Genomic DNA, 27,025 nt, shown 5'->3' on the forward strand with positions numbered 1-27,025 from the left:
TTTTCTTCTCCTACCACCCCTTATATTCTATATTCTATGTGAACTTTATTTATAAACAAAATACATTGACAAAGATACAATAGAGAGGAGAATAACATAAATAACATATAGATCCTCCCTGACTGCTATCAGTCCACATTGGCATCTGTGTTAGTCAAACAAAGCTCCCTACTTCCATTCATGTCCTGATTTTAGCTGCCCTCTTGAATTGTGGACTGAATGTGTCATTGGTCAGGGGTGCTGGTTTCTCTTCTTGCTTTCCATGAACAATATCAGAGGTACATCTTTATGGCCGGTGGACCTGGGACTCCTAAATGCCTGACTCTTGTACTGACCTAGTCCTACTTCCTCGAGCATAAGTCTCCTAATACTTCAAGGATCAAAGGCTTTACTTACGAGTTGAAGAGTTCTGGTCCCAGTGGCCCGGTGGTCTGGTGGCTAAAACTCCCGCTTCACACACGGAGGGCCCGGGTTCGATTCCCGGCGGGTGGAAATTCCGACACGTTTCCTTACACCTATTGTCGTGTTCACCTAGCAGCAAATAGGTACCTGGGTGTTAGTCGACTGGTGTGGGTCGCATCCTGGGGTACAAGATTAAGGACCCCAATGGAAATAAGTTAGACAGTCCTCGATGACGCACTGACTTCCTTGGGTTATCCTGGGTGGCTAGCCCTCCGGGGTTAAAAATCCGAACGAAATCTTATCTTATCTTATCTTATTCACTGTCTACTGAGACCGAATGCTGTGCTTTCCCTGCCACAGTATACTGGGGCTCACTCTGCAGTTCAGTACCTCTAAGAGTGTCTCGCCAAATTCCACGCTCAGTACAATGACGTGAATAACATTTGGTGCCCAGGATAAGCTTAAGGGTGCCTAGTAATGAAAGGGCAGATATTGTAAAGTATACTGAGTGTGTTGTAGATCATACTCTGGCCTCTGCTATTTCTTGCTCTTGTTATTCCTTCCATAATATCTAGTATTAATGTTTTGAGTGTTGTGTTTTTCTTAATGAATGATGCTAATTCCGGTCCATTGGGCCGAGATCCCCTTAAAGAATTCATCTCACACTTGGGATCAGAAAGACACTATGCAGTAAAATCGTCATTACGACATTTCGTCCAGGACTGAACTTTTTTTAAGTATACAAGCAAGGCTCCAGGCGGACATCAACCAAATCTTTCAGTGGGCTGCAGAAAACAATATGAAGTTCAACGATGAGAAATTTCAATTACTCAGATATGGTAAACATGAGGAAATTAAATCTTCATCAGAGTGCAAAACAAATTCTGGCCACAAAATAGAGCGAAACACCAACGTCAAAGACCTGGGAGTGATTATGTCGGAGGATCTCACCTTCAAGGACCATAACATTGTATCAATCGCATCTGCTAGAAAAATGACAGGATGGATAATGAGAACCTTCAAAACTAGGGATGCCAAGCCCATGATGACACTCTTCAGGTCACTTGTTCTATCTAGGCTGGAATATTGCTGCACTCTAACAGCACCTTTCAAGGCAGGTGAAATTGCCGACCTAGAAAATGTACAGAGAACTTTCACGGCGCGCATAACGGAGATAAAACACCTCAATTACTGGGAGCGCTTGAGGTTTCTAAACCTGTATTCCCTGGAACGCAGGAGGGAGAGATACATGATTATATACACCTGGAAAATCCTAGAGGGACTAGTACCGAACTTGCACACGAAAATCACTCACTACGAAAGCAAAAGACTTGGCAGACGATGCACCATCCACCCAATGAAAAGCAGGGGTGTCACTAGCACGTTAAGAGACCATACAATAAGTGTCAGGGGCCCGAGACTGTTCAACTGCCTCCCAGCACACATAAGGGGGATTACCAACAGACCCCTGGCAGTCTTCAAGCTGGCACTGGACAAGCACCTAAAGTCAGTTCCTGATCAGCCGGGCTGTGGCTCGTACGTTGGTTTGCGTGCAGCCAGCAGCAACAGCCTGGTTGATCAGGCGCTGATCCACCAGGAGGCCTGGTCACAGACCGGGCCGCGGGGGCGTTGACCCCCGAAACTCTCTCCAGGTAAACTCCAGGTAAACACACACACACTACCTTATAAGACACACGAACACCCTGAAGTCAGGCTGTTTCCCTTGAAGGTCCACATCACACAAAGCAAAACAGCTACCATTCTCGAGCAACTTGTCCTCCCACAGGACAAGTTGTTTCTACTATCACCTTCATTTTTTTGTAAAGCCAATATGGACATTGTTGAAACTTAGCTATCACGTCCTCAGAAAAATGACGCAATAATTATATATATATATATATATATATATATATATATATATATATATATATATATATATATATATATATATATATATATATATATATATATATATATATATATATATATATACATATTTTTTTTTCATTTATAAAGGTAGTAGGTTGGTAGACAGCAGCCACCCAGGGAGGTACTACCACCCTGGCAAGTGAGTGTAAAGCGAAATCCTGTAATTGTTTTACATGATGGTAGGATTGCTGGTGTCCTTTTTTCTGTCTCATAAACATGCAAGATTTCAGGTACGTCTTGTTACTTCTACTTACACTTAGGTCACACTACACATACATGTACAAGCATATATATACACACACCCCTCTGGGTTTTCTTTCTAATTCTTGTTCTTGTTTATTTCCTCTTACCTCCATGGGGAAGTGGAACAGAATTCTTCCTCCGTAAGCCAATGCGTCTTGTAAGAGGCGACTGAAATGCCGGGAGCAAGGGGCTAGTAACCCCTTCTCCTGTATATATTACTAAATGTAAAAGGAGAAACTTTCGTTTTTCCTTTTGGGCCACCCCGCCTCGGTGGGATACGGCCGGTGTGTTGAAAGAAAGAATGAATTTTCATTTATATAATGCTATAGTTGCCACATCGTAGGATGTGACAACTATACTACACTGCTTGCTACGAGATAAGATTAAGATTTTTTTCGGATTTTTAACCCCGGAGGGTTAGCCACCCAGGATAACCCAAGAAAGTCAGTGCGTTATCGAGGACTGTCTGTCTTATTTCCATTCTGGTCCTCAATCTTGTCCCCCAGGATGCCACCCACACCAGTCGACTAACTCCCAGGTACCTATTTGCTGCTAGGTGAACAGGACAACAGGTGTAATGAAACACGTAGATATGGGATCTGTATAACACTTCAATAGATGAAATATGTTTATAGTAAGACAGATGGAGGTAGATTGTTGTGGCCAGGATAAATTATGGTTACGTTTGTCTGGTAACTCACTGAAAAAGTGGAACTCAAACCCATTGAAGGCCAGACATAAAACCAGTGGGCCAGTGCGTTATCCATTTTACCATGTACCATGCTGGCCAAATACTAGGCCAGCATGGTACGGTGGCTAGCGCACTGGTCTGCTTGCTAGTTTTAATACTGATATTACCATGGGTTCAGACCAAACTGTGCTCAGTGAGTTATTAGTTATTCACAGTGGTGAAGATACAGTTTCACGAGTCCTGAGTGGCAGGATGGTGCAGCAACTCCAAGAGAGGAAAGACAATGTAAAGTGTGGGAAGAAAATGATGAAGAATCTCGTGCACTGTCGTACTGTAGCAAAAACCAAAACTGTAAAACTAATACCACAAGCTTGTCTGCACAATATAAACTGTAGACTTTACTGTAATTGTGTAAATGTAGATAAGGATAATAAAACCGTAAAATTAGTTTTACCTTCATTATATAAGAGTCTAGGATGACATGTCAACCATTAAGGTATGTTTGTTGTATGTTTATTTATTATTATTAAAGATTCGCCGGTATTCTTCCGGCCCGGGCCTTTTCCAAGTGATGGCCCGGCCTTGGCTCCCTGTCTAGGGAGTGTCTGAGACCTAAGTCTCCCATGGGAGGAGGTACAAGTACCCCCTCATCTTCTGGGACCAACTGTCCCCAGGCCTAGCCACATTCCCCGCCCTCACAGGGCTCGTAGGGAGAAGCTAGGCCTCTCTGGTCTGCCATCCCCGCCCCAAAAGGGGCTAATGGGAATGACAGTCTTGTGAGCTGCAAGCTCAGGCTCAGGCACCTACCCTACCCTAGAAGGGCTGGGCATGGTGTCAATGTATGTTTACTGACAGTATGAGTGGCACTACTCAATAAGCTCGCCCCTTCTGGCAAAATCTTGCCGTCAGATGTTCTCCATGCAAACTTTACTAATATTTTATTTTTAAATCTTCACTTTTTTCTTATGTCACCTAAAATACAATATCTAGTGATATATCTGGATTTTAAACTGTATAAGACTGTCACTGAAGTCAACAATATAAGAGAGTCTGTTAACTTAGTGATCAGTTTGAGGGTAACTAATTTAATCTGTATTTAAGTCCCCAACGGGAGAAATATAGTATTAATAAAATCTTTCTTTGTTGAACGTGTCTTTTTACTTCCATTTGTCGTCACACAGCCATTCATAGTGAGCCATCACCCTAATGTTCAAGACATAGTGATCCACTAACCCCATGTTTAGGATATAGTGATCCATGAACCCCAGGTTCAGAATATAGTGATCCACTAAGCCTAGGTTCAGGACACAGTGATCCATCAGCTCAGACTTCACTCATTAAATACTGGCAATGGTCAAGTATTCACACATTATAATCAGCGATATATCTGACTTACATTGCTTTCTTAGTAAGCGCTACATTTCCCACCCACAAAGTTCCACGGTCACAGGACCCAAAAAGAATGTGAATTCTGTACTTGTTAGACCTCACGTTATATATTTGTTGTGTAAACAGTTTTGGACTGCAGGACTGGGTTTATTTACTGTGTGACGAGTAACATTTCTAGTGCCTTGATCATTAACTAATTAAAGCTGCAACATACATAGGTGTTAACCATTAACAATCCTTTAATTCTGAAATAGAATTAATGAGTAACGTAAATTCTAAGTGTACATATATAAAAATACATCTTGCCGTTTATATTTACCCGTGCATATCGCCATTCAATTTTTGCCTTTATATACCCAGGGCGATGACATGGTGGGGGTCTCGGGTTACAAAGAACAAAGTCTACAAATACATCCTCCCTGAACTTATTATTACATTTTCTTGTTGTAAGTGTGATGCAGAAAGAGGAGAGGAGAAAGATGCAAGGCTGACGTTGTGTGGTGAGGTAGAAAGGAGGATGGAGTGTTAGTGAACCATCTCGGGATGTATTGTGTGCTACTGGTGCTTGGCGATCTTTGGAACCGCACTCTGCGATACCCACACTCTGTGATACCTACACTGCGCTACCTACACTCTGCGCTACCCAGATTCTGCGCTGCCTACACTCTGCGATACCCACACTGCGATACCCACACTCTGTGATACCTACACTGCGCTACCTACACTCTGCGCTACCCACACTCTGGGATACCCACACTGCGATACCCACACTGCGATACCCACACTCTGCGATACCCACACTGCGATACCCACACTGCGATACCCACACTGCACTACCCACACTGCGCTGCTCACACTCCGCTCTACCAAGAACTCCCGTCCTAGAGGCTGATGCGATTCCTAGAATGGGTTTTTGGTTCTTGGTTCAATTTTAGACAGTAAAGTGGAGAGGCGTATGTAAGGGTAAGAGAAGGAAGGGTTAGGGTGCGACAGGAAGAGAGGAAGAGGGAGGGTGCCAGGCAGACGCAGCAGCAGCAGCCTCACAGGTATTTTTAGTGTGCCTCGTGGCTAGTGTGGTGGTGGAGGCTCCTCCCCGCCTGGCTCGCCCCACCACTGCTACTGTACTGCACTGCCGCCCCTCTCTAGTGGTGCTGAGGGCCTCGTGTGTGGGTTGAAGGTTGGCACCTTATGCTGGCACCCGTCCTCAGCCAGGCCGGCGTGGGAAGTGAGCGAGAGGAGAGTGGCACGGAGGCGGGTGGCAGCGCTCCTTCACGTCCACCACGTGTTCTTCAAGACCAGAGTCATTGTTGAGGCGCAACTCAGCCACCAGCCTAACTACTGTCACTACACCCACAACCCACCACACTCACGCCCATAGTGCCCCGCCCGCCAGCACTCACTCCACCAACCTCACACGCCCCCTCTTGGTGTCCATTGTGGTGATTTTTTTTGAGAGGGAAGATCGTTCGACTGTGTCTGCCTCTTATGAAACGAGAGCCAAAGTGAAGGTTGTGATGTGGTACTGACCGCCTGTGTACTGTGTCTTGAATATGGTCTTACTGGACCATTCATAAAGACAAACGGAAGGGATTTACAAACTCCTGTCTTCTGCTTCTAGTTGGTAAGTGTTGAAAAGATCTCATTTTTTGTGTATCAGCACAAGGCAAAGACGCTGACGTTAGCAGTAAGTGAAAATTCAATCCTCTCCCCCAAAAAAAGCATTGTTCTACTGAAACCCAGACCTTTGCAGCCGTAGCTGCTGAATGCTGGAATACTTGGTCATATCGTCACTGTCCTGCTGACATCTCCCAGCTCAAGCTGATACATTTCAATATGAATGAAATTCATCATTTGTGATGGAATGTGACTGGGAGGCATAGCTAACTTGTTCCCGCTATGTAACTATGATACAGAATAGGATACCAGCAAATTTCTGTTATATCCAGTTCTGCTAAATTATAAAAATCTTATGGTATATAGATGACCAGTTCGGACTCAACATTTGTTAGTTCACAAGTCTGATGATGCGCATCGATGCGAGTAGTCATAAAATAAAAAGTGAGTTTATGAATTAAGATCTGGGGAAGCTAAGGTGACAACCACGACTCACACGCTGGTGCAGCCGAGTCCCTCCCTCACACCGCAAGAATATCCAGTGTAAAGACTTTGAAGTAATGCACTTTGATGCTCCTGGCACCTGGAGATATAATATTTCTGCTGCAGAACTCATCTTTCTTACTCTCCATTCCCCTTCATTTTGCAACGTCCTACACATTTCTCGATGGGAAACTTTAAGTCCCACATAACTGTGAGTTTCCCTCCCTACCCAACTCCTCTTCATGTTATTGTGGGCACCGCCTTGATGCCCGGGTAGGCCGCTACTCTTTTTTTTTACCTGTGATCCGGTAATCAGTTTACCATCGTCTCTTCCCTCTTTCCTCCCACCTCCCAGTTACTTTGCTGCATCTGCGTTCTTTCCACTACAGTTGCTGCTGTTATATACACTGCTGCTATACACACTGCTGCTGTACACACTGCTGCTATACACACCGCTGCTGTATTCCACTTGTCTTCTAGTTACGTGATAATAGTTCATGAAGAACCAAAATGTCGTTTCAGATTTGTGAATTGTTGCTAATACGGTATTGCGACTTGATTTTTTTTCTAGTTACATTACTAGTGCTGTATTTAAATTTTTATCTGTACAATGTAAGCCTCAATCTGTTTGAACTCAAGAGACATCATTAACAATAGTGCAAAGATATCGGAAAAGTTAGCATCGCGGGGAATTACAAGCTGATGGAGTGCTGAAGACAGTAGCACAGCAAGACAATAAAGACTATAAGCTTGGGGAAACATTGCATCAAATTGAAAGGAAACTCGAAACTAAATATCTAGTGGGTGAGGTCAATGAAGAGAAGTGTGTGAGAGTAGTGACTCCAAGATTACAATAAGGTCGACTCAGCGAAACGTTCCCCTCGAGAGAGGTTCCCTTAAGGGGGTGAGGGGCTCTTCAATCCATGAAATTGAACCTAACCTCACTGTCTCTGGATCGAATCTGATTGTCCCCAAATTCCCAGCTACGTGTGACAGCTATGTATGTATGGTAAGACAGGTGGAAATAGAACACTAGAGACGGTAGTGTGCAGCATGTGTGACGGAATGATGCAACAACTCCAAGAGAAGATATACAATGTGGCAAGGAAGATAAATACACTACTATACTGTATCTTAGTATATATCAAAGTACACAAGTACAGAATTATTGCCACAGTCATGAATATTTTAAGCAGGTGCACTGTAACTAAGGTTGGTAGCACTTTGGGAAAAGTTATGCAGGATATTTTGCAATTAGTTAATGGTAATTAGTTAAGGTATGACTACCTGCATTTTGAAACAGCCAATGATATATTGGCTCTTTGGGCTGTAATACAGACTGTATGGTGGGTCGTTCAGCAGCCTCAGAATGAGAGGTACTGCTCGGTAAACTGACTCAGAGAGTATGTTAAGTGTTTTTCATATTAGAGTTCAGTGTTGTGGATGCTTTAACGTAGTTACTGCTGATACAGTGACTTACGTGGTAACAATTGTTGTTGCAGTGTCTTACGTGGAAAGAGTTGTTGTTGCAGTGACTGCTGATGCAGTCAGTGTCTTCCCTGATAACTGCTGTTGCATCTGCTACCATTATAAAAGTTTCGCTCAGTGTAGAGCTTTCTCAAGTCATGACTTGATTAAAGCTGTACAGAGAGCAAAATGTAGCCTATGATTAAGGGTGTGCACTACACCCAGTGTCTCTCAGGATACAGCCAGCCTACAGTGCTTCTGCTTCTGCTTCTGCTTCTGCTTCTGCTGGCTACTCCTGCTGAAACAACTTTTGTAGATAAAGTTGCTGTATTTATTTCATAATGTCTTTGTTCACAGCTCAACTGCTTTTGTAGTGATTGACAAGTGATTGTTTTGTAGTGATTGACAAGTGATTGTTTTGTAGTGATTGACAAGTGATTGTTTTGTAGTGATTGACAAGTGATTGTTTTGTAGTGATTGACAAGTGATTGTTTTGTAGTGATTGACAAGTGATTGTTTTGTAGTGATTGACAAGTGATTGTTTTGTAGTGATTGACAAGTGATTGTTTTGTAGTGATTGACAAGTGATTGTTTTGTAGTGATTGACAAGTGACTGTTTTGTAGTGATTGACAAGTGATTGTTTTGTAGTGATTGACAAGTGACTGTTTTGTAGTGATTGACAAGTGATTGTTTTGTAGTGATTGACAAGTGATTGTTTTGTAGTGATTGACAAGTGATTGTTTTGTAGTGATTGACAAGTGATTGTTTTGTAGTGATTGACAAGTGATTGTTTTGTAGTGATTGACAAGTGATTGACAAGTGATTGTTTGTAGTGATTGACAAGTGATTGTTTGTAGTGATTGACAAGTGATTGTTTTGTAGTGACTGACGAGTGATTGTTTTGTAGTGATTGACAAGTGATTGTTTTGTAGTGATTGACAAGTGATTGTTTTGTAGTGATTGACAAGTGATTGTTTGTAGTGATTGACAAGTGATTGTTTGTAGTGATTGACAAGTGATTGTTTGTAGTGATTGACAAGTGATTGTTTTGTAGTGACTGACGAGTGATTGTTTTGTAGTGACTGACGAGTGATTGTTTTGTAGTGAGGGACAAGTGACAGAGAACAGAGCAAGCCTGGACAGATCTATCATTGCAGTCGAGTCTTCAACACAGGAGGGATGTAGGTTATATACTGTTATATACAAGGCCAATATTGTCAAAGTACCACACTTGGCTCCTCTCCGAGGACAGCGATAAATGAGCTTCTACACCACAAGACGGGCAGCAAGCAGCAACTACACTCTGTAACCTTCTCCAGGACATTGCTTCATCCGAGATCATTTATTCCCAGGATGACTCGAGTCCGGAACATGTTCGTACAGCATAATGACATTAACGAAATAAAGTTAGTTGGCCAAATGAAATCATTGGCCCACAGATGGCTCCAACTTCACCCTGTTCCCTGTCTGTATGTCTCGTAACAATATATAGGTTTTAAAATGAGCTGATGTTGGTAACACCTCTCAGCTTGCAAATAAAGTTAGGAACACTTAACCTAACCTTGTAAAGCCCTGTGTAAAAGAGAGAGAGAGAGAGAGAGAGAGAGAGAGAGAGAGAGAGAGAGAGAGAGAAGCAGATTGAGAGATAAAATGCCATACTTTCCTTCCTCCTTCCTTCCCTCCCATTCGCCAGCCTCTCTTCCTCTCAACATCTCTTCCAGCCTTTTTCTCTCTTCTTTTCCTACTTTAATCACTCCCTTTCTCTATCGTTGCTTCTTCCCAACATTCTTTTTGTCTCCCTCTTAAATTCCTCACTACCTCCCTTTATTGTCACACATAAAGAAAGATAAAAGCAGAAGACGAGTGTAAATTGTCCTATCATATTACACGCAGTGTGTGTGCCAGTGTCAGGTGCTGGAGGTGGCACTGAAGAGTGTCAGGTGTAGGAGGTGGCACTGAGGAGTGCCAATGTCAGGTGCGGGAGGACGAGATTTCAGTGCCTCCTTCACACAAGTTTAGCTATATTATACTTTTCACTTTCTCTCCTCCTCTTCCTCATGTCCCTCCTCCTCACGTTCCTCCTCCTCATGTCCCTCGTCCTCATGTCCCTCTTCCTCATGTACCTCTTCCTCCTCCTGACGACGCTCTTCGTTCACTGGCACTCTGATTCTTCACTTTACCCAAGGGGTCACAACTAGCAGTACAATATCCCAGCAAAACAAGAAATACCGTACCGACACTGTGCTGTCTTACTCTCTCACTCTCCCTGGGATATTTGTGTTCCAGGTTTCTCTCATGAATCAGTCGCTATTGGGGGAAAAAATACGAATACAGAAAACCTATTTTGTACATTGCTAACGCAGTTGCTCCTACAACACGCTGGGGACCGATGGGTTCCCCGAGCCGAGGATTGGCGTCACCATGCTGGGAAAGCAAATATTAGACGACAGGTGATATCACCTTAAGAAAATCTCCGACAGTTCCTTGACTGGGCGTCACCTGCGTCAATAAACAAGTGAACAAACGCCAGAAGAACTGCCGCTGAAAAGCTCTTCAGAAAGTCTTCACCTGGGAACGAGCTCGTAAAATCCACAAGTTGATTGCAAAAAAAAAAAAAATAGGACACTGTGGTAGAATATAAATATTTATTGAGACAACGTTTCGCTCAGAGAGCAAGCCTAATAAAGGTTAACATTCTGCCATAGTGTTTTTATCTAGTCTCCACCTGTTGAGGCTTCCACAAACAAACCATTACTTCTGGCAGCTGACACCAGTCTCATCTCTTGTTGCTTCCCTTCACTGGTACAACTACACTGTAACAGTGATATGCTGGATCACCACACTGAAGGATGTAGAAAATGTGATACACACACTACAAGAGGCCTGGTGGCTAAAGCTCCCGCTTCACACACGGAGGGCCCGGGTTCGATTCCCGGCGGGTGGAAACATTTCGACACGTTTCCTTACACTATTGTCCTGTTCACCTAGCAGCAAATAGGTACCTGGGTGTTAGTTGACTGGTGTGGGTGGCATCCTGGGGGACAAGATTGAGGACCCCAATGGAAATAAGTTAGACAGTCCTCGATGACGCACTGACTTTCTTGGGTTATCCTGGGTGGCTAACCCTCCGGGGTTAAAAATCCGAACGAAATCTTATCTTATCACAGTGGAAGATATAGAAAGAAAGGTCCACACACAACAGTAATATACTGGATCACCACAGTGAAGGATGACAGGGAACAAAGACGGTGTTTTAATTCATTATAATCCAAGAATGTCACAGAGTTTTTTATTCTTACCGTCCAGAGATTGTGATCGTTTACAAAACTAAACGAAAGCAACATTAATGTGATGTTGTAAAGTTAGTTTTGGTACAACAAACAAACAAACAAACGATTGCATTCCAAGTTAATTCATTAAAAAATGCATCTGACAATGCATACGGATTATTTTATAGTTCGGCTTATTTGATTGACTCTCTAAAAGGCACATTTTTATTTGGGTCCCCATCGTTTTGATGCGACCCACAACAGTTAAGACACCTGGGTATTTCTTCTCTGTACCGGACTGATGAAGTCACTGTGTGGGCGAAACGTCTCCACAATAAAGATACCCAAGTGTTGCATATGTGTTTAATTTATCAACTTAATTCAGTTCTGTGAACCATTTATCTGTATTTCTTTTACTGCTACGTGGACGTACACAGCAGGTGGACGTACACAGCAGGTGGACGTACACAGCAGGTGGACGTACATAGCAGGTGGACGTACACAGCAGGTGGACGTACACAGCAGGTGGACGTACATAGCAGGTGGACGTACACAGCAGGTGGACGTACATAGCAGGTGGACGTACACAGCAGGTGGACGTACACAGCAGGTGGACGTACACAGCAGGTGGACGTACACAGCAGCCAGCCAGCCAGCCAGCCAGTCAGACAGACAGACAGCCAGCCAGCCAGCCAGCCAGCCAGCCAGCCAGCCAGCCAGCCAGCCAGCCAGCCAGCCAGCCAGCCAGCCAGCCAGCCAGCCAGCCAGTCAGACAGCCAGCCAGCCAGCCAGCCAGCCAGACAGCCAGACACAGACAGCAAACCAGACAGACATCCAGCCAACACAATATTAAAACACGGAAGGACCAGAATATAGAGTCTAGCAGGAAGTGCTGTTTTTTTTGAGTTGCGGCTTGTTGGGTTGTCTCCAAGACGAGGTGCTGTCTCCCACTAATTGAAATATTGGGCTGTCATAAGAGTAATTTACTAGAGAAGAGAGGCATATCTCTCCCCCCCCCCGTCCCCTTCCATCCCCCCCACCACACACACGGTGTTTAAGGGACAAGGAGAAGGAAGATACCATGAGCAGATCTTTGACATAGCAAAGATCTGTGAAATATTCAAAGGTGAAGCCAAAGTCTGCTGGCAGACTCTCTCCCTCACCCCTGGTGTGTTAAGATTCTCTCTCCCTCACCCCTGGTGTGTCAAGATTCTCTCTCCCTCACCCCTGGTGTGTCAAGATTCTCTCTCCCTCACCCCTGGTGTGTTAAGACTCTCTCTCTCACCCCTGGTGTGTTAACACTCTCTCTCTCACCCCTGGTGTGTTAAGACTCTCTCTCTCACCCCTGGTGTGTTAAGACTCTCTCTCTCACCCCTGGTGTGTCAAGATTCTCTCTCCCTCACCCCTGGTGTGTTAAGACTCTCTCTCTCACCCCTGGTGTGTTAAGACTCTCTCCCTCACCCCTGGTGTGTCAAGATTCTCTCCCTCACCCTTGGTGTGTTAAGACTCTCTCTCTCACCCCTGGTGTGTTAAGATTCTCTCCCTCACCCTTGGTGTGTTAAGACTCTCTCTCTCACCCCTGGTGTGTTAAGTCTCTCTCCTTCACCCCAGGTGTGTCAAGACTCTCTCTCCCTCACCCTTGGTGTGTCAAGACTCTCTCTCCCTCACCCCTGGTGTGTCAAGACTCTCTCTCCCTCACCCTTCGTGTGTCAAGACTCTCTCTCCCTCACCCCTGGTGTGTCAAGACTCCCTCATCCCTGGTGTGTTAAGACTCTCTCCTTCACCCCTGGTGTGTCAAGACTCTCTCTCCCTCACCCTTGGTGTGTCAAGACTCTCTCCCTCACCCCTGGTGTGTCAAGACTCCCTCACCCCTGGTGTGTCAAGACTCTCTCCTCACTCCTGGTGTGTTAAGACTCTCTCTCTCACCCCTGGTGTGTCAAGACTCTCTCTCACCCCTGGTGTGTCAAGACTCTCTCCTCACCCCTGGTGTGTTAAGACTCTCTCTCTCACCCCTGGTGTGTCAAGACTCTCTCTCTCACCCCTGGTGTGTCAAGACTCTCTCCTCACCCCTGGTGTGTTAAGACTCTCTCTCTCACCCCTGGTGTGTCAAGACTCTCTCCTCATCCCTGGTGTGTCAAGACTCTCTTCCTCACCCCTGTTGTGTCAAGACTCTCTCTCCCTCACCCCTGGTGTGTTAAGACTCTCTCTCTCTCACCCCTTGTATGTCAAGACTCTCTCTCCCTCACCCCTGGTGTGTCAAGATTCTCTCTCCCTCACCCCTAGTGTGTCAAGACTCCCTCACCCCTGGTGTGTTAAGACTCTCTCCTTCACCCCTGGTGTGTCAAGACTTTCTCTCCCTCACCCTTGGTGTGTCAAGACTCTCTCCCTCACCCCTGGTGTGTCAAGACTCCCTCACCCCTGGTGTGTTAAGACTCTCTCTCACCCCTGGTGTGTCAAGACTCTCTCCTCACCCCTGGTGTGTCAAGACTCTCTCTCCCTCACCCCTGGTGTGTTAAGACTCTCTCCCTCGCCCCTGGTGTGTCAAGACTCTCTCCTCACCTCTGGTGTGTCAAGACTCTCTTCCTCACCCCTGTTGTGTCAAGACTCTCTCTCTCACCCCTGTTGTGTCAAGACTCTCTCCCTCACCCCTGGTGTGTAAAGGCTCTCTCTCCCTCACCCCTGGTGTGTCAAGACTCTCTCTCCCTCACCCCTGTTGTGTCAAGACTCTCTTCCTCACCCCTGGTGTGTCAAGACTCTCTCTCCCTCACCCCTGTTGTGTCAAGACTCTCTCCTCACCCTTGATGTGTCAAGACTCTCTTCCTCACCCCTGGTGTGTCAAGACTCTCTCCCTCAGTAATACTACTGAATAGTGACCAGTATTACTGTGGAAGACGGACATCTGTGAACTACATCTGTGGACACGTTCCTTTCCGATTTTGAACATTAAAGTGTGACTTTCAGGTTACGGAGGGTCCAGGTCATGTTTGGCAGATTATGGAGGGTCCAGGTCATGCTTGGCAGGTTATGGAGGGTCCAGGTCATGCTTGGCAGAATATGGAGGGTCCAGGTCATGCTTGGCAGAATATGGAGGGTCCAGGTCATGCTTGGCAGAATATGGAGGGTCCAGGTCATGCTTGGCAGAATATGGAGGGTCCAGGTCATGCTTGGCAGGTTATGGAGGGTCCACAATGTCGGCCAGGTGGGCTTTGATCAATCATTATCAGACAAATAATAATTCCATTGTATTTTCCTGTGCAGTCGACTTTTGAACGAGAAAAACAAAAGAACTTTGCCGACTACGGTATGGGTGGGGTTAAAACCCATGGCGATTGAGTCGTAAAATTTCAGGGTAGCACCTGTGCCAATGGGCCAGGTGGCTAAATTAAGATTCATGGGACGTATATTGTTTATATATTTGAAGTAATTAATACAAGAACTGAGTGTCGTTTTTATTCAGTCGCTACAAGATTCTTGTAGCTGTTGACATATTTTTTTTAGGTGGTAAATAATAGTTTATTTTTTAATGTTTCTTACTAAATACTGAGATATATTTTGGACAGTATCTATTTTAATTATTATATTCACTGGGAGGCACTAAAGCCGTAGGGTTTGAGCTAAGGAAGAGGCTGACACACCGGTGTTTTTGATCAAGAGCTCTCTGGTAATCAAGGTTGTGGCTGTGACGGTATTATCAGTCTTAATAAATCTTAAGTTACAACCTGAGCGTCGCTCTCCAAGACACTGCACTTCTTCTTTATGATACTGCAGTTATATTCTGCTGTGTGGCTAAAGTTTGGCGAACAGTGAGATTCTACTGTGTACGTATGTGGTATTAAGGGTGGGAAGGAGGTTTTGTGAAGTGGGAGCTTGAGCACCTGGCAAGTATGTGCGAATATTTAAGATCAGAGGCAGAGATGAGTAGAATATTTTATATTTGAGGTGCTGATGGAGTGAGAGCGAGTTAATACCTATGAAGGAGCTCAGTTAAGTGGATTAAGTGAACTTGAGTTCGGGAAGTCGACAGGGAGGAGATGAGTTAGTGAGTCATAACTGAATTATCACATACGAGTAATTCAGAACAAGTTAGTGATGATGGATAAGTTTTTTTTTTTTTTAAGTGACCTGTCTTGGTGTATTCACCTATTTGTGGTTGCAGCGGCCGAGACATAGTTCATGGCTTCGCCTCTTCACTGATCGCTACTAGGTCTCTCTCTCCCTGCTCCATGAGCTTTATCATACCTCGTCTTGCCTATCATACCTCCACTACACCACTTGCCAGACTATTCCACTTCCTCATAACTCTGTGACTGAAGAAATACTTCCTAACATACCTTTGACTCATCTAAGTCTTCTACTTCCAATTGTGACCCCTTGTTTCTGTGTCCCATCTCTGAAACATCCTGTCTCTGTCCACCTTTGTTAATTCCTCGCATTATTTTGTATGTCATGATCATGTCTCATCTAACCCTCCTGTCCTCCAGTGTCGTCAGGCCGATTTCCCTTAACCTTGTTGCAAACCTTTGCACTTTAATTTCTTGACGTGTCTGACCAGGTGTGGGTTCCAAACTGTTGCTGCGTACTCCAGTATGGGCCTGACGTACACGGTGTGCAGAGTCTTGAACGATTCCTTACTGAGGTATCGGAAGCTATTCTCAGGTTTGCCAGACGCCCATATGCCGCAACAGTTATCTGGTTGATGTGCGCCTCAGGAGCTGTGCTAGATATTATACTCACCCCAAGGTTGGCAGTCTTTGGCCACCTAGCCTATACTCTGTCTGCGGTGTATGACCCTGTCTTAGTGTGTGACTTTTTCTTGGTGTGTGACCCTATTTTAGTGTGTGACCCTATCTTGGTGTGTGACCCTGTCTTGGTGTGTGACCCTGTCTTGGTGTGTGACCCTGTCTCGGTGTCTAACCCTCTCTTGATGTGTGGCCCTGTCTTGGTGTGTGACCCTGGCTTGGTGTGTGACCCTGTCTTGGTGTGTGACCCTGTCTTGGTGGGTGACCCTGTCTTGGTGGGTGACCCTGTCTTGGTGGGTGACCCTGTCTTGGTGTGTGGCAGTGATGGCACACAACGTGACCACAAACAGGAAACGTGTCTGTCTTGTGCTCAGCAGACGGAGGAACAAGCCTCCGCTACGTCTTTTGCTTAATGACCCACATGGGTTTAGCATCTAATACGAATTATAAAGAAAAACATTTCCTTTAGTGTACGTGATGTTTGTTACGTTCATAGTGTTTATAACATATTCACTGTTTACATCGGAGGTTTTGGAGACTTGACAAGAACAATGAGCATATTTATTGTTCATTTTTAAGAACAAACGCACATGCAGGTGTGAATACAAGCGTACGGACGCACATGCACAGAACACAGCCACACACGCACATGTGCATACAGACGCACACGTGTGTGTGGGCACAAGAGATACACAGCCGCCCACGCCCTCGGCGACGGGCCAAGAGCTATACAGTGTTGCTGCTAAAACTAGCCAAAGGTGTTTGAACCGCTCGGTATGTGCTTGTTGCTGCCTGCTTGATTTTCGTGTCCGTGGTGTGTGGTTGTAGCGTCTTGCTGGCCAGAGTACGAGTCAGACACTTCTGAAACACTGGCGGAGGGTCTGAAACAACGATTACCATGGATCTTTGTTCTGCGCTTGTATAGTGACCACCACCAGCTGGTGTTCAGCGACCTTGGCAGTCTTGACCACCACCAGCTGGTGTTCAGTGACCCTGGCAGTCTTGCCCACCACCAGCTGGTGTTCAGGGACACTGGGAAAGTCCTGACCATCACCAGCTGGTGTTCAGGGACACTGGGAAAGTCTTGACCACCACCAGCTGGTGTTCAGGGAGCCTGGGAAAGTCTTGACCACCACCAGCTGGTGTTCAGGGAGCCTGGGAAAGTCTTGACCACCACCAGCTGGTGTCCAGGACCCTGGGAAAGTCTTGACAGTGGTCCAGGAAGGACCCCAACGTCGTCTAAGGATTTATTTTCCGTTTATAAGTTATTTGGGGGTAATGGTCAAAAGACATTTGTTTCTGGATTTAGTGATGGACTTGAAGCAAAGAGTGTTGTTGAGTGGTGTATTGTGATGTGCTGTGTGATGTGACGTACTGTGATATGTTGTACTGCTGCCTAATGTGCTGTGGTTTGTGATGCTACGTGCTGTGATATAGTGTTGTATTCTGTTAATATTTGGTTTGGTAAGGTCAAGATCAATCAGGAAGTGTTGTTGACACTTCATATAAATAAGTGTGAGGGCTGGGCGAGGGTAGGATGTACTCGCCTGGTTATGGTTGCAGGGATCGAGTTTAACCAGTTACCTATCTCGTGGTCTATGTCGTACCTGTTTTTGGTAGTGTGTATGGAATATGCTTCCGTCACTTCCTCATATCCATCATTACACAGTTTTACCAGGGGGAAACTGGATGACTGTTTATTAACATTCCTGTTGCTCACTTCAAACTGCACATCCCTGTCTCTCAAGCTGTCTATAGCTTCCCTACAAAGCCGTCTAATTATCTTATAACTTGTACGAAGTCTTCCTTGCCCATCCAACCTCAATGGTTATCTCTCGTGGAGAATCTCTACATTTCTCTAGTTTCTTTACATGACTGAGCACGTGAGGGGTCTAGGTTGATGCTGCACATTTTGACGGTGTTGTTGACATATATTGCTTATAAAGCATTAAGCTCCTGTTTACTAATGCTTCTCAATATTGTTTTTAGGTTTGCTAGACGCGCATGTGACGTTACTAGCTCGACGGGCGTCTCCAGCAATATACTGACAATTAAGCTCATTCCAAAGGTCTCCTCTGGGGCAATATATGCTCTGTCTTCGGTCTTATTTCTTTTTTCCATGATTTTCATAACTTTACACTCTCAGAGGGTTGAATTCATTACCACCGGTCTGATTATCCACGTAGTGTGTCCACGCCCTCTCTTAATCCTTATCATATTTTCTGCACTTTCTATTCTCTTCACTTTTACATCATCTGTAAACAGTAAAACTTGGGATTCTGTAGATCACGTGGCTTGTTGTGTACATAAATAATAATATCTTTATTTCTACAAGTACATGTACAAGGCATACACACCATAGCTGACATCTATTTATATAGAAAACCGCTTGTTATGCAGAGCATTTCGGACAAATTAAGTCAGTTTTGTCCCAGGATGCGACCCACACCAGTCAAATAACACCCAGGTACCCATTTTATACTGATAGATGAACAGAGACACCAGGTGTCTTATGGATACACGTCCCTAATGTTTTCCAGCCGTACTGGAGATTCGAACTACGGACGTCTGTGTGTGAGATGAGTGGGCTAGTGATCCAGCTACAGGACAACGGTGTGAAGAACTGTACTGACTCCCAGTGCTGGACCTTGTGGGACCCTGGCGCCTCCAGTGCTGGACCTTGTGGGACCCTGGCGCCTCCAGTGCTGAACCTTGTGGGACCCTGGCGCCTCCAGTGCTGGACCTTGTGGGACCCTGGCAGCCTCCAGTGCTGGACCTTGTGGGACCCTGGCGCCTCCAGTGCAGAACCTTGTGGGACCCTGGCAGCCTCCAGTGCTGGACCTTGTGGGACCCTGGCAGCCTCCAGTGCTGGACCTTGTGAGACCCCGGCAGCCTCCAGTGCTGCACCTTGTGGGACCATGGCAGCCTCCAGTGCTGGACCTTGTGGGACCCTGGCAGCCTCCAGTGCTGGACCTTGTGAGACCCTGGCAGCCTCCAGTGCAGAACCTTGTGGGACCCTGGCAGCCTCCAGTGTTGGACCTTGTGGGACCCTAGCAGCCTCCAGTGCTGGACCTTGTGGGACCCTGGCAGCCTCCAGTGCTGGACCTTGTGAGACCCTGGCAGCCTCCAGTGCTGGACCTTGTGGGACCCCGGCAGCCTCCAGTGCTAAACCTTGTGGGACCCTAGCAGCCTCCAGTGCTGAACCTTGTGAGACCCTGGCAGCCTCCAGTGCTGAACCTTGTGGGACCCTGGCAGCCTCCAGTGCTGAACCTTGTGGGACCCCGGCAGCCTCCAGTGCTGAACCTTGTGGGACCCTGGCAGCCTCCAGTGCTGGACCTTGTGGGACCCTGGCAGCCTCCAGTGCTGGACCTTGAGGGGCCCTCGCAGCCTCCATTGCTGGACCTTGTGGGACCCTGGCAGCCTCCAGTGCTGGACCTTGTGGGACCCTGGCAGCCTCCAGTGCTGAACCTTGCGGGACCCTGGCAGCCTCCAGTGCTGGAACTTGTGGGACCCTGGCAGCCTCCAGTGTTGGACCTTGTTGGACCCCTCAGCCTCCAGTGCTGGACCTTGTGGGACCCCGGCAGCCTCCAGTGCTGGACCTTGTGGGACCCTAGCAGCCTCCAGTGCTGGACCTTGTGGAACCCTGGCAGCCTACAGTGCTGGACCTTGTGGGACTCTGGCAACCTCCAGTGCTGGACCTTGTGGGACCCTGGCAGCCTTTAGTGATGGACCTTGTGGGACGCTGGAAGCCTCCAGTGCTGGAACTTGTGGGACCCTGGCAGCCTCCAGTGCTGGACCTTGTGGAACCCTGGCAGCCTCCAGTGCTGGACCTTGTGGGACCCTGGCAGCCTTCAGTGCTGGACCTTGTGGGATCCCGGCAGCCTCCAGTGCTGAACCTTGTGGGGCCCCGGCAGCCTCCAGTGCTGAACCTTGTGGGACCCTGGCAGCCTCCAATGCTGGACCTTGTGGGACCCCTATCAGCCTCCAGTGCTTGACCTTGTGGGACCCTGGCAGCCTCCATTGCTGGACCTTGCGGGACCCTGGCATCCTCCAGTGCTGGACCTTGTGGGACCCTGGCAGCCTTCAGTGCTGGACCTTGTGGGACCCCGGCAGCCTCCAGTGCTGGACCTTGCGGGACCCTGGCAGCCTCCAGTGCTGGACCTTGTGGGACCCTGGCAGCCTTCAGTGCTGGACCTTGTGGGACTCTGGCATCCTCCAGTGCTGGACCTTGCGGGACCCTGGCAGCCTCCAGTGCTGGACCTTGTGGGACCCTGGCAGCCTCCAGTGTTGGACCTAGTTGGACCCCTCAGTCTCCAGTGCTGGACCTTGTGGGACCCTGGCAGCCTCCATTGCTGGACTTTGTGGGACCCTGGCAGCCTCCAGTGCTGAACCTTGTGAGACCCTTGCAGCCTCCAGTGCTGGACCTTGCGGGACCCTCGCAGCCTCCATTGCTGGACCTTCTGGGACCCTGGCAGCCTTCAGTGCTAAACCTTGTGGGACCCTGGCAGCCTCCAGTGCTGAACCTTGTGGGACCCTAGCAGCTTCCAGTGCTGGACCTTGTGGGACCCTGGCAGCCTCCAATGCTGGATCTTGTGGGACCCTGGCAGCCTTCAGCGCTGAACCTTGTGGGATACTGGCAGCCTCCAGTGCTGGACCTTGTGGGACCCTGGCAGCCTCCAGTGCTGAACCTTGTGGGACCCTGGCAGCCTCCAGTGCTGGACCTTGTGGGACCCTGGCAGCCTCCAATGCTGGATCTTGTGGGACCCTGGCGCCTCCAGTGCTGGACCTTGTGGGACCCTGGCAGCCTCCAGTGCTGGACCTTGTGGGACCCTGGCAGCCTCCAGTGCTGGAGCTTATGAGACCCCGGCAGCCTTCAGTGCTGGACCTTGTGGGACCCTGGCAACCTCCAGTGCTGGACCTTGTGGGGCCCTGGCAACCTCCAGTGCTGAACCTTGTGGGACCCTAGCAGCCTCCAGTGCTGGACCTTGTGAGACCCTGGCAGCCTCAAGTGCTGAACCTTGTGGGACCCTGGCAGCCTCCAGTGCTGGAGCTTGTGGGACCCTAGCAGCCTCCAGTGCTGGACCTTGTGAGACCCTTGCAGGCTCCAATGCTGGACCTTGCGGGACCCTGCCAGCCTCCATTGCTGGACCTTGTGGGACCCTGGCAGCCTCCAGTGCTGGACCTTGTAGGACCCTGGCAACCTCCAGTGCTGGACCTTGTGGGACCCTGGCAGCCTCCAGTGCTGGACCTTGTGGAACCCTGGCAACCTCCAGTGCTAGACCTTGTGGGACACTGGCAGCCTCCAGTGCTAGACCTTGTGGGACCCTGGCAGCCTCCAGTGCTGGACCTTTTGGGACCCTGGCAACCTCCAGTGCTGGACCTTGTGGGACCCTGGCAGCTTCCAGTGCTGGACCTTGTGGGACCCTGGCAGCCTCCAGTGCTGGACCTTGTGGGACCCTGGCAGCCTCCAGTGCTGGACCTTGTGAGACCCTGGCAGCCTCCAGTGCTGGACCTTGTGGGACCCTGGCAGCCTCCAGTGCTGGACCTTGTGGGACACTGGCAGCCTCCAGTGCTGGACCTTGTGGGACACTGGCAGCCTCCAGTGCTAGACCTTGTGGGACCCTGGCAGCCTCCAGTGCTGGACCTTTTGGGACCCTGGCAACCTCCAGTGCTGGACCTTGTGGGACCCTGGCAGCTTCCAGTGCTGGACCTTGTGGGACCCTGGCAGCCTCCAGTGCTGGACCTTGTGGGACCCTGGCAGCCTCCAGTGCTGGACCTTGTGGGACCCTGGCATCCTCCAGTGCTGGACCTTGTGGGACTCTGGCTTCCTCCAGTGCTGGACCTTGTGGGACCCTGGCAGCCTCCAGTGCTGGACCTTGTGAGACCCTGGCAGCCTCCAGTGCTGGACCTTGTGGGACCCTGGCAGCCTCCAGTGCTGGACCTTGTGGGACCCCTGGCAGCCTCCAGTGCTGGACCTTGTGGGACCCTGGCAGCCTCCAGTGCTGGACCTTGTGGGACCCTGGCAGCCTCCAGTGCTGGACCTTGTGGGACCCTGGCAGCCTCCAGTGCTGGACCTTGTGGGACCCTAGCAGCCTCCAGTGCTGGACCTTGTGGGACCCTGGCAGCCTCCAGTGCTGAACCTTGTGGGACCCTAGCAGCCTCCAGTGCTGGACCTTGTGGGGCCCTGGCAGCCTCCAGTGCTGGACCTTGTGGGACCCTGGCAGCCTCCAGTGCTGGACCTTGTGGGGCCCTGGCAGCCTCCAGTGCTGGACCTTGTGGGACCCTGGCAGCCTCCAGTGCTGGACCTTGCGGGACCCTGGCAGCCTCCAGTGCTGGACCTCGTGGGACCCTGGCAGCCTCCAGTGCTGGACCTTGTGGGACCCTGGCAGCCTCCATTGCTGGACCTTGTGGGACCCTGGCAGCCTCCAGTGCTGGACCTTGTGGGACCCTGGCAGCCTCCACTGCTGGACCTTGTGAGACCCTGGCAGCCTCCAGTGCTGGACCTTGTGGGACCCTGGCAGCCTCCAGTGCAGGACCTTGCGGGACCCTGGCAGCCTCCAGTGCTGGACCTCGTGGGACCCTGGCAGCCTCCAGTGCTGGACCTTGTGGGACCCTGGCAGCCTCCATTGCTGGACCTTGTGGGACCCTGGCAGCCTCCAGTGCTGGACCTTGTGGGACCCTGGCAGCCTCCACTGCTGGACCTTGTGAGACCCTGGCAGCCTCCAGTGCTGGACCTTGTGGGACACTGGCAGCCTCCAGTGCTGGACCTTGTGGGAACCTGGCAGCCTCCAGTGCTGGACCTTGTGAGACCCTGGCAGCCTCCAGTGCTGGACCTTGTGAGACCCTAGCAGCCTCCAGTGCTGGACCTTGTGGGACCCTGGCATCTTCCAGTGCTGGACCTTGTGGGACTCTGGCATCCTCCAGTGCTGGACCTTGTGGGACCCTGGCAGCCTCCAGTGCTGGACCTTATGAGACCCTGGCAGCCTCCAGTGCTGGACCTTGTGGGACCCTGGCAGCCTCCAGTGCTGGACCTTGTGGGACCCCTGGCAACCTCCAGTGCTGGACCTTGTGGGACCCTGGCAGCCTCCAGTGCTGGACCTTGTGGGACCCTGGCGGCCTCCAGTACTGGACCTTGTGGGACCCTGGCAGCCTCCAGTGCTGGACCTTGTGGGACCCTGGCATCCTCCAGTGCTGGACCTTGTGGGACTCTGGCATCCTCCAGTGCTGGACCTTGTGGGACCCTGGCAGCCTCCAGTGCTGGACCTTGTGAGATCCTGACAGCCTCCAGTGCTGGACCTTGTGGGACTCTGGCATCCTCCAGTGCTGGACCTTGTGGGACCCTGGCAGCCTCCAGTGCTGGACCTTGTGGGACCCCTGGCAGCCTCCAGTGCTGGACCTTGTGGGACCCTGGCAGCCTCCAGTGCTGGACCTTGTGGGACCCTGGCAGCCTCCAGTGCTGGACCTTGTGGGACCCTGGCAGCCTCCAGTGCTGGACCTTGTGGGACCCTAGCAGCCTCCAGTGCTGGACCTTGTGGGGCCCTGGCAGCCTCCAGTGCTGGACCTTGTGGGACCCTGGCAGCCTCCAGTGCTGGACCTTGTGAGACCCTGGCAGCCTCCAGTGCTGGACCTTGTGGGACCCTGGCAGCCTCCAGTGCTGGACCTTGTGGGACACTGGCAGCCTCCAGTGCTGGACCTTGTGGGACACTGGCAGCCTCCAGTGCTAGACCTTGTGGGACCCTGGCAGCCTCCAGTGCTGGACCTTTTGGGACCCTGGCAACCTCCAGTGCTGGACCTTGTGGGACCCTGGCAGCTTCCAGTGCTGGACCTTGTGGGACCCTGGCAGCCTCCAGTGCTGGACCTTGTGGGACCCTGGCAGCCTCCAGTGCTGGACCTTGTGGGACCCTGGCATCCTCCAGTGCTGGACCTTGTGGGACTCTGGCTTCCTCCAGTGCTGGACCTTGTGGGACCCTGGCAGCCTCCAGTGCTGGACCTTGTGAGACCCTGGCAGCCTCCAGTGCTGGACCTTGTGGGACCCTGGCAGCCTCCAGTGCTGGACCTTGTGGGACCCCTGGCAGCCTCCAGTGCTGGACCTTGTGGGACCCTGGCAGCCTCCAGTGCTGGACCTTGTGGGACCCTGGCAGCCTCCAGTGCTGGACCTTGTGGGACCCTGGCAGCCTCCAGTGCTGGACCTTGTGGGACCCTAGCAGCCTCCAGTGCTGGACCTTGTGGGACCCTGGCAGCCTCCAGTGCTGAACCTTGTGGGACCCTAGCAGCCTCCAGTGCTGGACCTTGTGGGGCCCTGGCAGCCTCCAGTGCTGGACCTTGTGGGACCCTGGCAGCCTCCAGTGCTGGACCTTGTGGGGCCCTGGCAGCCTCCAGTGCTGGACCTTTTGGGACCCTGGCAACCTCCAGTGCTGGACCTTGTGGGACCCTGGCAGCTTCCAGTGCTGGACCTTGTGGGACCCTGGCAGCCTCCAGTGCTGGACCTTGTGGGACCCTGGCAGCCTCCAGTGCTGGACCTTGTGGGACCCTGGCATCCTCCAGTGCTGGACCTTGTGGGACTCTGGCTTCCTCCAGTGCTGGACCTTGTGGGACCCTGGCAGCCTCCAGTGCTGGACCTTGTGAGACCCTGGCAGCCTCCAGTGCTGGACCTTGTGGGACCCTGGCAGCCTCCAGTGCTGGACCTTGTGGGACCCCTGGCAGCCTCCAGTGCTGGACCTTGTGGGACCCTGGCAGCCTCCAGTGCTGGACCTTGTGGGACCCTGGCAGCCTCCAGTGCTGGACCTTGTGGGACCCTGGCAGCCTCCAGTGCTGGACCTTGTGGGACCCTAGCAGCCTCCAGTGCTGGACCTTGTGGGACCCTGGCAGCCTCCAGTGCTGAACCTTGTGGGACCCTAGCAGCCTCCAGTGCTGGACCTTGTGGGGCCCTGGCAGCCTCCAGTGCTGGACCTTGTGGGACCCTGGCAGCCTCCAGTGCTGGACCTTGTGGGGCCCTGGCAGCCTCCAGTGCTGGACCTTGTGGGACCCTGGCAGCCTCCAGTGCTGGACCTTGCGGGACCCTGGCAGCCTCCAGTGCTGGACCTCGTGGGACCCTGGCAGCCTCCAGTGCTGGACCTTGTGGGACCCTGGCAGCCTCCATTGCTGGACCTTGTGGGACCCTGGCAGCCTCCAGTGCTGGACCTTGTGGGACCCTGGCAGCCTCCACTGCTGGACCTTGTGAGACCCTGGCAGCCTCCAGTGCTGGACCTTGTGGGACCCTGGCAGCCTCCAGTGCAGGACCTTGCGGGACCCTGGCAGCCTCCAGTGCTGGACCTCGTGGGACCCTGGCAGCCTCCAGTGCTGGACCTTGTGGGACCCTGGCAGCCTCCATTGCTGGACCTTGTGGGACCCTGGCAGCCTCCAGTGCTGGACCTTGTGGGACCCTGGCAGCCTCCACTGCTGGACCTTGTGAGACCCTGGCAGCCTCCAGTGCTGGACCTTGTGGGACACTGGCAGCCTCCAGTGCTGGACCTTGTGGGAACCTGGCAGCCTCCAGTGCTGGACCTTGTGAGACCCTGGCAGCCTCCAGTGCTGGACCTTGTGAGACCCTAGCAGCCTCCAGTGCTGGACCTTGTGGGACCCTGGCATCTTCCAGTGCTGGACCTTGTGGGACTCTGGCATCCTCCAGTGCTGGACCTTGTGGGACCCTGGCAGCCTCCAGTGCTGGACCTTATGAGACCCTGGCAGCCTCCAGTGCTGGACCTTGTGGGACCCTGGCAGCCTCCAGTGCTGGACCTTGTGGGACCCCTGGCAACCTCCAGTGCTGGACCTTGTGGGACCCTGGCAGCCTCCAGTGCTGGACCTTGTGGGACCCTGGCGGCCTCCAGTACTGGACCTTGTGGGACCCTGGCAGCCTCCAGTGCTGGACCTTGTGGGACCCTGGCATCCTCCAGTGCTGGACCTTGTGGGACTCTGGCATCCTCCAGTGCTGGACCTTGTGGGACCCTGGCAGCCTCCAGTGCTGGACCTTGTGAGATCCTGACAGCCTCCAGTGCTGGACCTTGTGGGACTCTGGCATCCTCCAGTGCTGGACCTTGTGGGACCCTGGCAGCCTCCAGTGCTGGACCTTGTGGGACCCCTGGCAGCCTCCAGTGCTGGACCTTGTGGGACCCTGGCAGCCTCCAGTGCTGGACCTTGTGGGACCCTGGCAGCCTCCAGTGCTGGACCTTGTGGGACCCTGGCAGCCTCCAGTGCTGGACCTTGTGGGACCCTAGCAGCCTCCAGTGCTGGACCTTGTGGGGCCCTGGCAGCCTCCAGTGCTGGACCTTGTGGGACCCTGGCAGCCTCCAGTGCTGGACCTTGTGAGACCCTGGCAGCCTCCAGTGCTGGACCTTGTGGGACCCTGGCAGCCTCCAGTGCTGGACCTTGTGGGACACTGGCAGCCTCCAGTGCTGGACCTTGTGGGACACTGGCAGCCTCCAGTGCTAGACCTTGTGGGACCCTGGCAGCCTCCAGTGCTGGACCTTTTGGGACCCTGGCAACCTCCAGTGCTGGACCTTGTGGGACCCTGGCAGCTTCCAGTGCTGGACCTTGTGGGACCCTGGCAGCCTCCAGTGCTGGACCTTGTGGGACCCTGGCAGCCTCCAGTGCTGGACCTTGTGGGACCCTGGCATCCTCCAGTGCTGGACCTTGTGGGACTCTGGCTTCCTCCAGTGCTGGACCTTGTGGGACCCTGGCAGCCTCCAGTGCTGGACCTTGTGAGACCCTGGCAGCCTCCAGTGCTGGACCTTGTGGGACCCTGGCAGCCTCCAGTGCTGGA

At 50.9% G+C, this 27,025-nt stretch overlaps 1 protein-coding gene across 12 annotated transcripts in view; it reads left to right on the forward strand.

Moving 5' to 3' along the window:
• The first annotated feature begins 5,843 nt into the window (after positions 1–5,843).
• Positions 5,844–27,025, forward strand: part of LOC128684052 (uncharacterized) — a 1,018,196-nt gene continuing 997,014 nt past the window's right edge. For 9 of the 12 annotated variants that reach the window (XM_070091648.1, XM_070091672.1, XM_070091678.1 and 6 more), the window contains exon 1: positions 5,844–6,275. The gene's annotated coding sequence lies outside the window, so the exon portion shown is untranslated. The remainder of the gene's footprint in view (positions 6,276–27,025) is intronic. The other 3 variants (XM_070091704.1, XM_070091705.1, XM_070091711.1) reach the window with 1 other exon arrangement.

The sequence above is a fragment of the Cherax quadricarinatus genome, chromosome 3 (assembly GCF_038502225.1).
Source record: "Cherax quadricarinatus isolate ZL_2023a chromosome 3, ASM3850222v1, whole genome shotgun sequence".
Taxonomy (NCBI): Eukaryota; Metazoa; Arthropoda; class Malacostraca; order Decapoda; family Parastacidae; genus Cherax; species Cherax quadricarinatus.